Genomic DNA, 17,403 nt, shown 5'->3' with positions numbered 1-17,403 from the left:
TTTTTTTTGATCTTCTCAAAGAACCAGCTTTTGGTTTTGTTTATTTTTTTCTAGTTCTTTCTTATTCTCAATTTCATTTAGTTCTGCTCTAATCTTTGTTATTTCATTCTTTCTACTTCCTTTGGGATAATTTTGCTGTTCTTTTTCTAATTCCTGCAGGTGTGCAGTTAGGTCTTTGATTTGAGATCTTTCTTCTTTTCAGATATATGCATTTATGACTATGAATTTCCCTCTCAGTACAGCTTTTGCTACATCCCAGGGATGGATGAGGAACTTGGCCTTATCCTTAGACTCCAGTGGGTTCTGTCTGTCTAGGGTTCTGGGCTTCTATCTTTATCCACACAGTATTCCTTCACCCAACACCAGGTGGTCACAGGCCTCCCCCAGGTGGTCAAAGAGCTTGACTCAGCCTAGAAGGTAGTTTTGGAGAGGATCCCTAGAGACAAAGATTGTTTTTTAATGCAATTCTAGTTGAGCTTCATGCTGGCCAAGGATCAGGTCAGTGAGCAGAGATACCCCAGTTCCCAATGCAAATATAGGGGTCAGCATAGATCAACCAGCTTTTCCCAGAGCACTGATCTCCCTGCTCCATGAGTTCTCTGAGGTTCTCTTCCTGCAACCACTCAGACATGTAAACCACCTCTCTCATGAACCCTGCTGGCCCCAGGCACCTTGGCCACTCTGCTCTGGCCTCTGTACTTGTTCTCCTTCCTTCTCTAATTCAGGAACTCTAATTTCTATTCCTCTGCATAGGAGTGTAGCTACAGGCTTCAGAAATGTGTAAGTAGCATTTCTTGGGATCTGGAGAGTCAGGAGTTCTTCAGTAGGCACTTCAAGAACCGTTCACCTTGACATGGAGTCTGGCATCTGATCCCCTCATATTTCCATCCACCTGTCGTAATCTGCTCTGGAAATTAGCAAGGACTTGACCCCTTTCAGATTCCAGGGACCACTGACTGCTACAACCACTCTCAAGACTGAGGTTTACCATAAACATGTTCAAATGAGGACAGAAAGGACAGAGAAGGGACTTGACAGCTGAAGTCCATGAGCAGTGCAGTATAGGTCAGGAATTCAATAAAAACAGCTTTACACAAATAAGAACACAAACCCAGTTCATGCTTGCACAATCCTTGAACATTGAGTCACAGGCTGAGGAGATTTCTGTCTGAGGAAATGAGGGCCACTGAGGAGGCAGAGATGATGCAGAGGTCTGTTTCCAGGGAGAAGGGGAAAGAGGCTATTACTGAGGAAAAAACAAAGTGGGGGGCAGGGAAGTCCATGAAGGGGTCATTTAGAAAGAAAAGCAATACTCAAAAACCAGGAGAAAATCATGGTTTTTTTTTCTATTCTCTGTATTTCTCCTTATATTTGTTGCTACAAAGTAACTCAACTTCAATTGCTCAGTTGATTGTAAATGTGTGTCTCTGCTGCTCTGAGCTCTGCAGGGAAGACTCTGCATCTCACTGAAGCATCTCCACGGAATGGAGAGACAAGGGCCAAGGATAAGGACTCAAGAGCATCAGCAGTGGATGGGCCAAAGGAGGGAGACCCCACAGGGGAGGCTCTGACAGCAAAGGACATGCCCACCTCAACCTGGCCAGGAGGGGAAGATCAGAATTGGGACCAAGGTCTACTTGGCTGCTGAATCCTGGTCTTTTGGAGATGAGGGGAGATCAGGCAGACAGTGGCTGGGGTCAGGAGAGACCCCATTTCTGTCTGAAATGTCTTAGAGACCCTGGAGCTCTGAGCACCACACTGGAGAAGCTAGAACAGGCTCACAGGGAGGGGCAGTTCCCCTTCCTGTGGGGCTGATGTGACAACCTGTGATGGGTAGGACCAGCCTCCCAGTGGCCACATCCTGTGCGTCTGTCTGTCCTGCCAGTCACTGTGGTTTCATCCATCTGCACAGCTGGATCCAGTGAAAGGAGACGCCATGACCTCCACCCTCATGGCCCTACTCTGCCTCGGTGAGATCTGAGAGGGGGAGGGGAACCACCAGTCTTGGAAGGTCCCCACCCCACAGCCAGGCCTGGTCCTCCAGGAGACCCCAGGGCTTGGAGGCTCAAGGGGAGGAGAGGAGCTGCTCAGGCTTCAGGGTGCAAACCTCTCACGTGGAACTATTTTCCAGGAATGAATCTGGGACTGAGGAGCCCAGTGCAGGCAGGTGAGTTGACCCCAGAACTTCCAGCCTCATGGATCTGGGACAATGCTGATAAAACTGGCAGGAGCTTTAGAGCTGAGAGGGCAGTAACCAAGGTTAGTAAAGAATTGCCTTAAAATCCAAACTCTGATCCCTTCCAGAGACCCTCCCCAAACCCACCATCTGGGCTGAACCAGGTTCTGTGATCACCCGGGGGGGGGGGGTCTGTGACCATCTGGTGTCGGGGGACCCTGGAGGCTGAGGAGTACCGTCTGTATAGAGAGAGAAGTCCAGAACCCTGGGACACACAGAACCTCCACGAGCCCAGAGAGAAGGCCAAGTTCTCCATCAGATCAATGACAGAGGACTATGCAGGATGGTATCACTGCTCCTATGGCAACTTTAGAGGCTGGTCAGCACCCAGTGAGCCCCTGGAGCTGGTGGTGGCAAGTGAGCGGATACTCAGGGGTCCCAGCCTCTGGCGCTGCCAACAGGAACTGGGTCTGCTCTCAGGGGTGTCTCCCTCTCATAACCCACCCTGGGGAGATGCGGAGGGTGAGCCCCATTGAGCACAACTCCTCCTTTTCTCCAAGGAGCCTACAGCAAACCCACCCTCTCTGCACTGCCAAGCCCCATGGTGACCTCAGGAGGGAATGTGACCCTCCAGTGTGGGTCATTTGAGAAGTTTGGAGTGTTTGTTCTGTCTGAGGAAGGACAGCATGGGAGCTCCTGGACATTGGATGCACAGCCACGCCTCAGGGGGCTGTTGCAGGCCCTGTTCTCCGTGGGGCCCGTGAGCCCCAGCCACAGGGGGCCATTCAGGTGCTACGGCTACTACAGAGACAAGCCCCAGGTGCGGTCAGAACCCAGTGATCCCCTGGAGCTGCAGGTCTCGGGTGAGGAAGTCCTGTCCCTGCTCCTTGAATCTTGAGGCCCCAGAGAGGTTAAGGGGAGTCTTGTCCTAGGGGAACCCAGAGGAGAAGGGACCAGAAGAGCAGAGGCTCCTGTGACAAACAAAGAGAGACAGCGAGGCACAGGCATCCTGGGGTCATAGACACACGGTGACCCCTAAAGCTAGGGAGGAGGTTGGAATTCTAAGGGGGAACTCAGACCCCTCACGTCCATGTTCATCTCCCCCAGGTGTATCCAGGAAGCCATCCCTACTGGCCCAGCCAGGCCCCATCGTGACCTCAGGACAAAACCTGACCCTCCAATGTCGCTCCGATGTTAGCTATGACAGATTCGCTCTGTTCAGGGAGGGGGAACGTAACCTCACCCGGAACTCTGGCCGGCAGCTCCTGGCTGGGCTCTCTCAGGCCAACTTCCCTCTGGGCCGAGTAAGCAGCAGCAGCAACCATGTGGGCCGTTACAGGTGCTACGGTGGACACAACAACTCCTCTGAGTGGTCAGCCCCCAGTGAGCCCCTGGACGTTCTCATCGCAGGTGAGGGGTCCAGCCAGGTCCATCCAGGACCCTGACCCTGCACAGGGCCTACCAGGGGGATCCTAGGGTGAGCTGGTTGGGGTTCAGAGTGGAGGGGGTCAAGGGTGGGAAAGAAAGAGAAAGAGAATGGAAAGGAGAGGGAGACAGAAACAGAGAGACTGAGAAGTCCTCAGGGAGGGGCCCTGGTGGAATCTCAGTCCAGAGCCCAGGTGGAGGCTGGCAGCCCCTCACCCACCTTCTTCTCTGCAGGAGTGTTCCTTTTCACACCTTCCCTCTCTGCCCAGCCGGGCCCCAACGTACGCTTAGGAGAGAACGTGACCCTGTGGTGTCAGTTATAGAACAAGATGAACATTTCCCTTCTGTACAAGGAGGGGGGAGCTGATCCCCCCCTGCACCGTAGATTCCAGCACCAAGCCCACCTGTACCTGGCTGACTTCACCATGAGCCCTGTGACCTCAGCTCGTGGGGGGACTTACAGGTGCTATGGCTCATACAGCACTAACCCCTATCTGCTGTCTCATCCCAGTGAGCCCCTGGAGCTCCTGGTCTCAGGTGAGGATCCCCCACCTCCCCGTGTGAATGGTCAGTTCAGGGTCCCATCCCAGGGCAGCTCTGAGACATGCTAGGATGAGGCAAGCACAGAGGGGGGATCTTCAGGGGGCCCAGACCATCTGAGGGTGGGCAGAGCATGGGCTCCTAACCCAATGGCATCCTATCCCCAATCAGTAGGCAGGGCTGCAGGTAGGAAAGGGTTGGAGCCAGACTGTGAGAACAGGAGGAAACATGCCCATCCTGGGAAGGGGAGGCAGGGGCCCCCACACCTGCTCACCTGCTCTTGCCTCATCTCAGCCTCGGGACCTCTGGGGTCCCAGGCCCTCTCCACCAGCTCCTGACCCCTTGGGGAATGAAGTCACCATCATGCCCAGGACTGAGCTAAACTCTAATCTCATCTCAGTCCACTTTCCCAGACTCAGGGAAGGGTCTGCTCCCCGAGAGGGGGGACATTAAGGGAGGGGAGCACATGACTCCCAGGGACTCTGAGTTTGGTCAATTGTCACCTCTGTGCTGGTCAGAGGAGAAGGAGACATCCAGGGTCTAAGGCAGGAGAGACCAAGGATGCTGGGCTGGAGAGGGCAGAGGTCTGTCCTCACCTCCTGTCCATGGATCAGGTGAAAGAGGATGACAGGGAGGTGTGGAGTACAGGGGCCCATTGGGAGGGGCTCCCTGCCTCAGCCCCTCCTTGGGCATTTAGTGTTTTGTCTTTTCTATTGTAATAATATTGCTCATTTCTTTTGTAATCTTTCATTCCTGCAAAGATAAATTTTATCTATACCAGACTCTGCATTCCCCTGTGGAATGATTTCATTCCATCCACGATTCCTCTCTGCTGACAGTATCTGGTAGTACTGCCCTTTCTCCATTTGCCTTCTTGCCACTATTTTCCCAATTTTTTCTTGCACTTGTTGCATGTAAACTTGTACAAATTTAATTTGAATTATTTGGACATATGCATATAAAATAATACACTGTATTCTTTATATCTTCATTGGGAAATGATTCAATTTATACCTTCATTATGGAGAATGGCTTCCTGAAATTTACTCTTCAAATTTACTCACAACTTTTCAAATGGCATTTATTATTAATGTGCAGAACCATTTTGAAATTTTAGTCCTACAATCATGGACTTCACAGTTAAGTTTAAGAATTGCTTCAACTTATTTAATATTGTATAAATAAGATCATTTCTATGTTTAAATATTTATTTATTTATTTATTTATTATTTTTTAAGAGGTAATGGGGATTGAACCCAGGGCCTCATATCTGGGAGTCTGTTAATCAAACAACTGAGCTACAGCTACTCCCCTAAATCTTTTAAATAATAGTTAAATGTTCATGACAAAATTATTCATTTTTTATGTTAATTTTATTTTCTATCATCCTACTTCAAAAGGTTTTCCAATAGAGCTCTTGTAATTTACTAATAAAGTATATCAGCTACAAGCTCCCAAGTGCTAAAGCTCTTTCAAAACCTAAATCTTTCTTTATGTCATACCGGGTGCTGGGAAGAGGAGGACCTCAAGAATAAGGGTACTCAGGATGGAGGAATAAAATATGGATTAAAGTGGACTTACTGGCATTCTACTACAGAACTATTGTGACTCTAGCAATAGAAGAAATTATACCATTGATGTGGGCAGTGGCAACGGGAGATGCTTAAGGCAGGGAGAGGGAAAAAGAGGTGTGATATTGGGCATTTTTGGGACTTGGAGTTGTCCTGAATGATATTGCAGGGACAGATGCAGGACATTATATATACTGCCATAACCTACTGAATAGACAGAGAGAGGGTCTAAACTACAACAGAAACTATAATCCATGCTGCGTAGCAGTGCTCCAAAATGTGTTCATCATATGCAATGAATGTACCACTCTAATGAAAGAAGTTGATGTGGGAGGAGTGGGAGATGTGGGAATTGGTGTGTATGGGAACCTCTTATATTATTTAATGTAACATTTTGTGTGATCTATGTATCATTTTAAATAAAATACTGAAAATAAAGAAGAGGCAATGGAAGAGTTTCTCACAGGTTCTGCCCTAAGCTAATGGGGTAGAGGACATGACACCCTCTAAACAGATAGCTCTTTGGATGCCCTTCTTCTGGGCCATCCCAACTGACATGAGAAGATCTGTATCTAACACAGGGAGCTGAACACACCTTAAATGCTTGCGAGAAAATGCATGAACAGGAGTGGGGAATGAGTTGTCTAGAATTTAAAGGAGGGTCCTTTCTGAGAAACAAGACTAATGCCCAGTCAGCCCATTAGGACACCTGACAGGCACATTGGCAGGTTATCCGGGGGCACATCCCTGGTGCCTGAGTAAGACCTGTCATGCTCCCCAGTCTGCTCCAGAGAAGCCTCCACAGAAAAGCCTTACCGTCATCTGTAGCCCCATGAGGACCAGATTCTTAGGGCTCTGCCAATTTTCAGCTGGGGAGTGGGAGTCAGAGGAAAGCACTGGGAGCTAATCCAGGAGCAAGTGCTGATGTTTGTTAGCTGCTTCCCCTGCTTCCACTGAGAGAACCACCTGGAAAGGATGGTGGCAACAATGTGGAAAGACATTGGTACTCTCATTACTGCAGATACTAGGAAAGAGGGTGCAAGGAAATACCATAGGAAGTGTGGAAGAAAGCTGAGGGAAAACGAAGCTTTAACTTCAAAGAAAAAGAACAAGATTTGATGCATATGGAAAGAACAAGTTCTCCACTTGCAGAATGTGTAAAAGTTCTGTGAGCCAACCAGGTTCTTGTTAAGGTCAGAGCTGAGCATACAGAAAGGGCATCTGTGCCAGATGTAGAAGAAAGGTTTAGATACAGGAAACTACAAGCAAACAATTGCCCAGTTGATTTTTCTATATGATTTTATATTCTACTTTGCATTTTAAGGCATAACATAGATGTTACATTAAAAGTAACATGTTTTAAGACAAATAATTATGTTTAAACCCCTGAAGTTGAGTGGTATTCATCCTTTTGCTTTCAAGAAGTTCTGAACAGCAAAAATGTAACTAGTCTTCTGACTTAAGTTGTTACTTTCCTTAAAAACATTTTATCAAATTGGAAGAAGTGACACATTTAATGAAAAAATTTCCCAATTCTATATGCACTTTTTATTTAACATTATTCATGTAATTCTCCCCCTCCCTCTATTTATAAAAAATGACATGATTATAGATATTTTGCTCTTATATATCTTTCCTCATTCCCTTATTGGTTGCATAGCTCTTAGAGTCAGCAGCCCCTTGATTAATTTTACTTTCAAAGGGTATTTTAATGTTTGAGGCCAATATTGCTGAATAGTTCCATAGTAGTTAGCCCATAATCACAAGCTGATTTTTTATTTTTTTAAATTTGTGCTTGAAGCCATAATATCAGGTCCATTTATATAAGAATGAATCCAAATAATCCCCATGTGTCCAAATGCATACACTGTATTTCAGAACAATGCATATACATATGCATTACCTTGAATTAAGACTATCATGAAAGACAAACACACGGAGTCTGTCCATGATATCATGTCATGAAAATGATTCCCACTCCTTGGAAAGATCTTTGAAGAAGAAACTAAACTTTTTGAACCCCCTTCAACAACAAAATATATATATATAAATAGAAATAACAAAAAGTAAATAATATAAGAAACAAATTTAAAAGGTATATCAATCAGAAGAAAATGGAAATTTCACTTCTTTATTTCCAAATTGTATATCTCTTCTCTCATTTTGAGTATCATATGATGATTGAGTAAAATGTTCTTGAGTGTCAATTCAATAAAGCCACTTCATTTTTACCCCACATTATTTTAAGGATATCACATCAAAATTTATATTTTATTACTATACCAATATTCATCTGCATATTTAAATCTGATGTCTTATTACGTTAGAGTTCTATTGGGAATGGATTCTTTTCCTGAAGTTTTGCATGCCCTGAACAATGAATTTTTCTTTGATTTATTGTCATGGTGACAGTACATTAAAAAGGCTCCTTGTTACCAAGTATATGGTTATTAACACTACTCTCCCACCTAGCCTGAACTCTTGGGACATGTTACACTTTGACTCAAAAACCAAAATTGAATTCAAAGATGGCAGGAGGCTATAAGAACCAAAGGAGACCATAGAGAACTCAGCTAGAGGAGAGAAAAGGTTTACTAAGAAACCACATCAAAATCACTTCAGAAGAAACAAAGGGATATAAGATCACAGGACACCCTTCCTCTTCAACTTCTTACATATCTCCTTTTTTGTTGTAATTTGGCTTAGGAGCACCTGATACCATCAGCCCACCACAACACAAGCCAGGCTCCAATGAGTAAGGGGATTCTCAGCTAATAAAGGGTGGGGCACAGGCACATGATCTGTCAAGGAGAGGTGGGTGTCTGATGGACATTAGAGCCCCTAAGGTGAAATCAGCCTCACTAACATTTCTAACCTCCATGTCCATACTTCCTAGGCTCTGCCTCCCATGACTACACAGTGGAGAATCTCATCCGAATGGGCATAGCTGGATTGGTCTTGGTGGGACTTGGGGTGCTGCTACTTCAGGCTTGGCACAGCCAGCGAAGCGACCAGGAAGCAGCCACGTCTTGATCACAGGAGAAAACGAGTGCACCACTCAGAGTGGGAGAGTTTGGAAAATAGCTGAGTCATTCGGTGGTTCTGGAAAAAAACAGTGTGAACTGTCTGCTGAAAACATCATAGAGGAATAGACATCATTTCAGTGCAGGACAATGTCTGGTGTGCTTTCTGTAGTGGACTCTTCCACCATTAACCTGTGGTTCTTTACCTTTACTGTGGTTGACCTTCCTGACTGGATCCCCTTCCATCCTCATCCCTATGACATCAGGCTCCATTAAATAGGGCAGTTGGGATACCAAACTCAGCATGCTTTCCTGCTGTGGTTCATTTTCAGAAAGTATGTATTTCTTTCTAAGTAGAACATTTTTTGATTTGTGCTATTGATCCACCATCTCTTCAACTCTCAGAACAAAACTTGTTTGCAATAACAGAACAAATGAGTTAAAACTCAGATTCCAGTCTGAATTAGATGTACCCAAAATGATACCCTAACACCCTCATTGGATCCCACAAGTCCTTCACTCTTCATTAGATGCTACTTGGAGTAGTTTCCCACAAATATCACCCCTTGAAATCTATGCACTTTGTGTTTGGATAGACAGGTCAGTGGCAGAATGATAAACCAGCTGTGTGAAAATAGATTTTTAAGTGAATGAGTCTGTGACAGTAAGTACATTGACATTATTGTTTAACTTTCACCACTACCTATTTCCATACTATTTTTATATCCTAGAGTCAAATTCAAGCCCATTAAGCAATAACAACCCATTCCACATGCATCTTTCTGTAATAGCTATACTCTTTTTCTGTCTCTATGAATTTGCTTATTCCAAGTATTTCATATCAGACAAATCATACAGTGTTTGTTCTTTTGTGTATGGCTTTGACTTTAAAATTCATCCATGTTGTGCCATGTATCCCCTAGAGTTCTTCCTATGGTTGAATATTGTTACATACTATGGATATATCACATTTTCTATAGCCAAAAAATCTGTTGATGGGCACTTAAGTTGCCTCCAACTTTTGTATGTTGTGAATAATGCTTCAGTGGTCATTGGTGTACAAATATATGTCATATATATACCCAATCCTTTTGGGTATATACCTAGAAGTAGGAATGCAGTGTCATATGGTAAGTCTGTTACCAGATGGCTCCAGATTCTAGACTACTAGGTACTTGGCTTTGCCACAAAAAACAATTTAAGGACACACCATAGGGTAGGCAAGGGAGTTACGAGCTGATTAAGAAACAAGAAGATGAGAAAAGTACACCGTCTAAGATATGGATGCAGGCATGCTGCAGAATGAGAGATCCACGTGTGGGAGCCCCAGATTAGGCCTTTTAAGACTTTTACTCCCCGTCCCCCTGCATAATGTTGAGGAGGAATAAAAGGCTTAAAAGGCTTAACCTGGGGACCTCACCTGTCAGTTCTGATTGGATGTTTGCTGTTCTGTTTGGATGCTCTACCTTTCAGTTCTCAGGCGGCCAATGGTGAGACCTTTTGAGGGAACCAGCGCTTTCCCTTGACCTTGAATGGAATTCTCATTCATGGCCAGGGTCTCATGTGAACCCTTGGGAAGTTTCCAGGTGGGGTCTCATGGCCATGTTGCCTGTCAGCCATGTTGTCTCTCAGCAAAGTTGTCTGCTGGGCCGTCACCTTCCCCCTTTCACTATACTTACCTTCCTCAACTGCCTCCTCAGAGAGTTTACCCCTTTATTCTTATGGGGGTGATGAAGGACAATGGTCATTCTTCTGTAGCTATTTCCTGCTGTTTAGGGGGAATAGGCCCTACCACAAGGAGTAAAATCATCTGGCTATTTTCTTGCAGTTGAGAGAAGACAAATCCAAAACTCTGGTTGGACTGGATGAAATCCCTGCATGACTAATAGGGCATTGATATTGGAAGAAATAATCTTAAAATTTAAGATACGTGTTCTTGCTAAAAGAATAAAGATGATATTATAAGCAGACCCAAAAAGGGATCCAGCCATGGCATACTGGGCAAGAGTGAGAGAAACCAGGAGCCTTCAGAGCATGCATCCTTCCAGTATTGATGGGAAACAGGATTCTTCCTTGAGTTCTTTTACACTGTTGGTTGACTCTAGGGATTGTGGTAGACAAGCTGAGTTTGGTATAACTTGCCAACCACAGTTACCAGAATTGTGTTTATGTTTAGTACAGCTAAGAGAGGTATGAAAAGAGGCACTCGTCTAGACATAATATCCTAAAGACAATATAATCAACAATAAGACAAGTATACAGTAATCAAAATAAAGACAATATGTAAGAGAGCCATTCATTTATCTTTCTAGCAATTTGATATGATTCATGAACTCCAAAAATAGATATTGGATTATGTTTGTAAACTGGTATGTAACTGGGCATGATTAAATCATGATTAGGGCTTTGAATGGGGACACACAGATAAAAGACATGGCAAAGGACAGAGTTGGACTTTTGTTAAGCTGGAGCCTGGGAAATGAACACACAGGAGAACAAAACAGAGGATTAGAGGTGACTTCTTAGACACAGCAGAAACCCCATCAAAAGAGAGAGAGCCATTCATCTGATAGGCTATAGCTGACCTTTTGGTTAAAACAGAGGAGCTGAGCCTGGACAGAAATGAACCTTGGAAAGAGAGGAACCCAGAAAGCTTGAACCCTGGCAGTCATCAGCAGCCACCTTGCTCCAACATGTGGCAAAAGACTTTGGTGAAGGAAGTAACTTGTGTTTTTTTGCCTGGTAACTGTAAGTTTCCACCCCAAATAAACACCCTTTATAAAAACCAACTGATTTATGGTATTTTGCATCAGCACCCCTTTGGCTGACTAATACAGAATTTGGTACTGGAGAGTGGGATCGTGCTTCTGCAAATACCAAAATGGATAAGGCATAACTTTTGGAGGAATTGTGAGATGCTTCATGGAAAAGGTCTAGCTATTTTGAAGAGACTCTTGGTAATAATGACGCTAAAGAGACTTTATGATGCCTTAGAAGTAAATGATAAAACTATCTTTGGAAACTGGGGGAAAGGTGATCTGTTTTTTAAAGTTGCAGAGAACTTAGCAAGATTAACTCTTGGTGTTTAATGGAATGCAGAATTTGAAAATGGTGAGCCTGGGCATTTAGCTGAAGAACTTCCCAAAGTAGACTCAGAGAATGTGGCTTGCCTTCTCCTTCCAGCTTATAGAAAAGTGTTAGATGAGAGAAATAGACTGAGGACTGTATTGTTGGACACAAAGAAAACAGAAATGATTCTGGAAATTCCAAGTCTCTGGACAAAATCAAGCTCCTAGATGATAGTGCCCCATTTGAAGACTTAGCTAATCTTGGAACTTGTAAATCAGGATTGAAGACTTGTGGAAAGTCTCACTGTCTGACGGCTTAGACCCTTGTTCCTTCCTTGGTAAACGAAGAAGCTTTTTGCAAGAGCTCTATGAACACAACCACTGGCAGCCTGGAATAAAAGGGACATGAAAAGGAGAGACTGAAGGAGAAACAGCTTTAAGAGTAAAACCATGGAAGCTGAGATCTGGAATTAGGACATTGCCTTGGGTCAAGAGCGGAACCTCACCCATGTGTACAGAGGGTGAGTTTGCCCCAGCAGTTGAAGAGGGTAGATGTTCCCACTTGATGATCAGAGAGAGTTTTGTTGCCCCAGGTTACAGAGAGGATGGAGCACATTCATCAAGAATTAGGGCAGTTAAAGTCAGCACTGCACAGGTCTGAGAGGGATGCGCCTGTCCCCCGTGGATTAGGGAACCTCAGATGGTTAACTCGTTGCTCTGAGAGGGTTGAGCCTGTATGCCAAAGGTTAGGGAGGATGTTGCCTTCACCTCACTGTACTAGGAGGGTTATGTCTCAAACCCAAAGATATAATAAGGTGTGGCAATCACCTCAGTGCTCTTCGAGAGTGAGACTTGGAGGTTGGTTTCACCACCCAGAGGTTTGATGAGAGTGGACCAAGAAAATGGCCATTCAGTAAGCCTTTGGAAAGGGTGAGTTCCCATATGGCCCCAGGAAGAAAAAAACCGACATCTTAAGAATGACTCTCAGACTTTGAATGGAGGATACTCTGCCGGTTTATGGAAATTTTCTGGACCCATCACATGTTTCCCTCCCAATTTCACCTTATTGTAATGAAAATCTTTATCCTTTGTCCATTTGTGAATTGGAAGCAGGTAAATTGTTCCGTAAGTTTCAGAGAACTATACAGACAGGACATTTCCCCCAAGGTGAACTGTATTTCTTTAAATTGATTCCAATGTGATTCTCTACTTAGCATGCCTACTGATTTAAGGTTTTTTAATATTGCAATGTCATTTGGAATTCAGAGGGTGGAGAGTAGCAGTTTGATATGGTTTATGATTTTGAAAAGTAGGTATTCGATTATGTCTGTAAACTAGTCTCTACCTGGGTGTGATTAAATTATGATTAGGGCTTTCCTTGGGCCACATCAGTAGGGTGTTGAGTCCTTGCCAGTAGGTAGGTTGGTAGGGACTCACAGATAACAGACATTGCAAAGGGCAGAGTTGGAGAATTGGTGTTCAAGTTTTGATGCTGGAGTTTTGAGCTGGAGCCTGGGAAGTGAACACACAGGAGAATAACACAGAGGAAAAGAGATGGCTCCTGTATTAGTTAGCCAAAGGGGTGCTGATGCCAAATAGCAGAAATTGGTTCATTTTTATAAAGGGTATTTATTTGGGGTAGGAGCTTACCAATACCAGGTCATAAGGCATAAGTTACTTCCCTCACCAACATCTATATGGAGGAAGATGGCTGCTGACATCTGCTTGGTTTCAGGCTTCCTGGTTTCCTATGTTCCTGGGGCTTGCTTTTCTCTGGCTTCAAGTTTCCTTTGTTCCTGGCATTGGCTTCTCTTTCCTCTGCATGCTGAATTCCCAGGGCTCCAGTTTAAGTCTTCAGCATCAAACTCCAACTCAAAACTTCAGCATTAAAAGCCCTCAATTCTCTTCTTCACCATACCTTTTATCTGTCCCCACCATAATCATAACTCAGTCATGCCCAGGTACAGGTCAGATTACAAGCAAAATCCAGTATTTCTTTTTGGAATTCATCAATTATATCAAACTGCTACAGATCCTTAGCCACAGTAGAAGCCCTGGAGGGAGAGATAGAGTCATTCACCTAATGGTATACAACTGGCCTTGTTTACAGGAGCTGAGTCTGAAAGAATGAACCTTGGGAAGAGAGGAATCCAGGTGCTTGAATTCTGGCAGACATCCACAGCCATTTTGCTCCAACATGTGGAAAAAGAATTTACTGAGGGAAGTAACTTGCACTTTATGTCCTGGTCACTGAAAGCTTCTACCCCAAATAAACACCCTTTATAAAAACCAACCAATTTGTGATATTTTGCATCAGCACCCCATTTGGCTGACTAATACAATCTTATAGGCAAGTTCATTAACTACTAAGAAAATTAATTAAATTTACCAGGACTTTTAAGATGATCATAATCCTACCACCTATGACCTAGAATAGAAGACATATAGGTACTGAACTTAATATTAATTAATGCAATAATCAATGCATGAGTTTCTCTTTGAGCTGCAATTAAGAGAACTAAGTTCCATCTTTGCAATACCATACATGTTATCTCTCCATGGGAGCAGACCATGATTCCATTTGTGTTGGTTAAAGTTCTACGCACATTTCTATGGTAATTTTTGCTCTGCTTGGTATGTCCTTCATGCAGCCAGCATACTGCAGCACTATTGACCCTAAGGAGAGGCTAGGAAGATAACACTCAGTGTTTCACTGGCCTGGTGCATAACACCCATCAGCACTATGAAACAAAGCCAGCCTGGAAGCAATGTCTATTGTACATCCAGTCAGATCAAGTCATTGCCAGCTGCTGCAAGAGTTCAAAATTGCAGCATTCTCTCCATCCACTTCAGGCACATAACTGGAGATTTGTAGATACATGTTAATGTTTTAGGGTTCACAGTGACTGACCAAGCCAATCACTCAAATGGAGAGTCACCATGCAGTGTATTTAAGCTGCATTGAAGCTTGATATGAATGCATAAGACAGCTTGACAGTACTGAAGTCTATCTCTTAATTTTTTTTGTTTTTTTAAAGATTTATTTTTTATTTATTTCTCTCCCCTCCCCCCAGTTGTCTGTTCTCTGTGTGCATTCACTGTGTCTTCTTCTTTGACCACTTCTATCGTTTATGAGTGGCACTGGGAATCTGTGTTTCTTTTCATTGCATCATCTTGTTGTTTCAGCTCTCCATGGGTGGCAATATTCTCGGGCAGGCTGCACTTTTCTTCATGCTGGGCAGCTCTCCTTATGGTGTGCTTCAGTTTAGATGATAGTCTTACAAACTTGTTATAATTAACCATAACCACATATACTGGTTACTTTACCTTTATATAAACTTATTAAATTAAATGTAGCAACCAATGAAATTTACTTTACCCATTTAAGAGAGGACTGACCTACATTTCCTAATTCAACTTATTTTCATTGGACATGAACTTGTAAATTTTATCTTAAAACATACTGACTGCTAGGTTCTGAAATATACTGTATCAACTTAATTTGTTTAATTAGAATTTAGAAAAAAGATCTTTCTATAGATGTCAAGGACTTTTCCTTTACTTACTGAAATCTGGTAAAACCATTATTAGGAACCTTTAATTTAAGGCTGTTAAAAGGCTTAAATTGGGGATTTACAGGGCAAAACGATTCTTAAGACCCCTGCCTAGTAGACAAAAGTTTTAATCTTTAACAATTTGAATAAAGCTCTTTTAAGAATTTTCATTTGTTAACTTGATATTACCATTCCAATGTATGAAGATATACATTGAAAAAATGGAAATAGAAAGTTAAACACAGAAGCACACATTTGATGATTACTTATCATTCTCATTCTCTTACAAAATAAGTTTAACCATAAAATAATATTATATTTGAAAGATCCCTTTAAAGGCTATTTCTCATTAATCTGCATTGCGACCATGCAATTTTGCACAAGAATTTTGTTCACTAGTCATTGGCTTATAGCAAAATTGTTCCCAATGCTTTAAAATACACTTTACAGTATTCAACTGGTCCCTCCCCTAACCCTGCCCCCTGTTCCATGGCTGGCTACATTTTTAAAAGAAGTTCTGGATCTCAGAAGGGTTACAACTTTGGCAATGCAGCAAAGGAGGATGATTGGCTCATTGGTGTGGAGTATTAGTGATAGGGGATGCATAGGTGGATGTTCACCTGGGACATACCTATAAGGCATATAAATGTGCTCACGTGTTCATGGGACATTGTCAATGATAGATACAAGCCATTATATATCTTGTCATAACTTACAAAATAGTGTGGAAGAGAGTGTAAACTACAATGTAAACAAAAATCCATGCTTAGTGGCAATGCTCCAAAATGTTCATTCATTGTAACAAATTCTCCACACTAATGGAGGATGTTGTTAATGTGGGAGGGATTGGGAGTGGGACATATGGAAATACCCTATATTTTTTAAAAGATTTATTTATTTTATTTTATTCCCCCCTTCCACTCCCCTCCCCTCCCCCTGCCCTGCTCTTTTTGGTGTCTATATTCATTCGCTGTGTGATCTTCTGTATCTATTTCTCTTTTTAGTCTTCTCATTTTTTCTCCTTTAGGATTCCCTGGGATTCGATCCTAGGACCACTGATGTGGAGAGAAGCTCCCTGTTAGCTGTGCCACCTCAGTTCTTGGTTTCTGCTGTGCTTCACCTTGACTCTCCCCTTCAGCTCTCTTTTGTTGCATCATCATCTTGCTGCGAGACTCACTGGCATGGGCACTGGCTCACTGCATGGACACTTACCTCACCATACAGGTACTGGCTTGCCACACGGGCACTGGATCACTGTGCAGGCATGCTTTCTCTTCTTCTTTTTCACAAGGAGGCCTTAGGGACTGAACCCAGGTCCTCCCATATGGTAGGTGGAAACCCTATCACTTGAGCCACTTCTGCTTCCCTCCTGTATTTTTAATGTAACATTTATGAAATCTAAGTATCCTTTTAGAAAATAAAAAGTATATTATAAAACATACGGTTTACACCATTTTCCTTTACTGCAGACCTTGCTTTTTTCCCCATTTTGACTTTGATAGACCTTGGATGAAAAACACTAATTCTACTATATACTCTCTGAGGTCAGTGAAGTCTCAGGGAAAACTGGCTTTTCTCATGACTTGCTTTTAGAAACATCAACACTTGAGGTGGGAGGCCCCCATCCCCAGTCCTCTGTGATAACAGGACTCTGGCACCCACTGGACTGGAAGACTGGATGTCCAACCCCAAGGGTCAGAATTACACCAGGCAGGAATCTAGTCCACACCTGGAGTCATGAGAGAAAAGTAGGGTTATTGACACCAGTGGAAGAACAGGAAACAGAGGTGTCACAAATTTGCCTTCTCTGAACCCATAGGAGAGACAAAAGTTGTCATGAAATAACCATAAGCAAAGGCAAACTCAGTTTAGCATACACAAGGGTGAGATTAGACCTGAAGCAAGCATAAACAAAGGTAAATTTGTCTAAGACTGTCATCACAGCAGTAGATTCTATGCTAAACCCATCCAGTTACAGCAATTTCAGATACTATCCTTCTGCTGTTTTACCATATAAAGATATCTACATAATGAACTTAACTCTTA

At 43.3% G+C, this 17,403-nt stretch overlaps 1 pseudogene; it reads left to right on the top strand.

Moving 5' to 3' along the window:
- Positions 1 to 1,936: 1,936 nt before the first annotated feature.
- Positions 1,937 to 17,403, top strand: part of LOC101438698 (leukocyte immunoglobulin-like receptor subfamily A member 6) — a 94,839-nt pseudogene continuing 79,372 nt past the window's right edge.

This window comes from Dasypus novemcinctus, chromosome 18 (assembly GCF_030445035.2).
Source record: "Dasypus novemcinctus isolate mDasNov1 chromosome 18, mDasNov1.1.hap2, whole genome shotgun sequence".
Lineage (NCBI taxonomy): Eukaryota > Metazoa > Chordata > Mammalia > Cingulata > Dasypodidae > Dasypus > Dasypus novemcinctus.
Note: the sequence above shows the minus strand (reverse complement) of the source record. Positions and strands in the feature narration are given on the sequence as shown.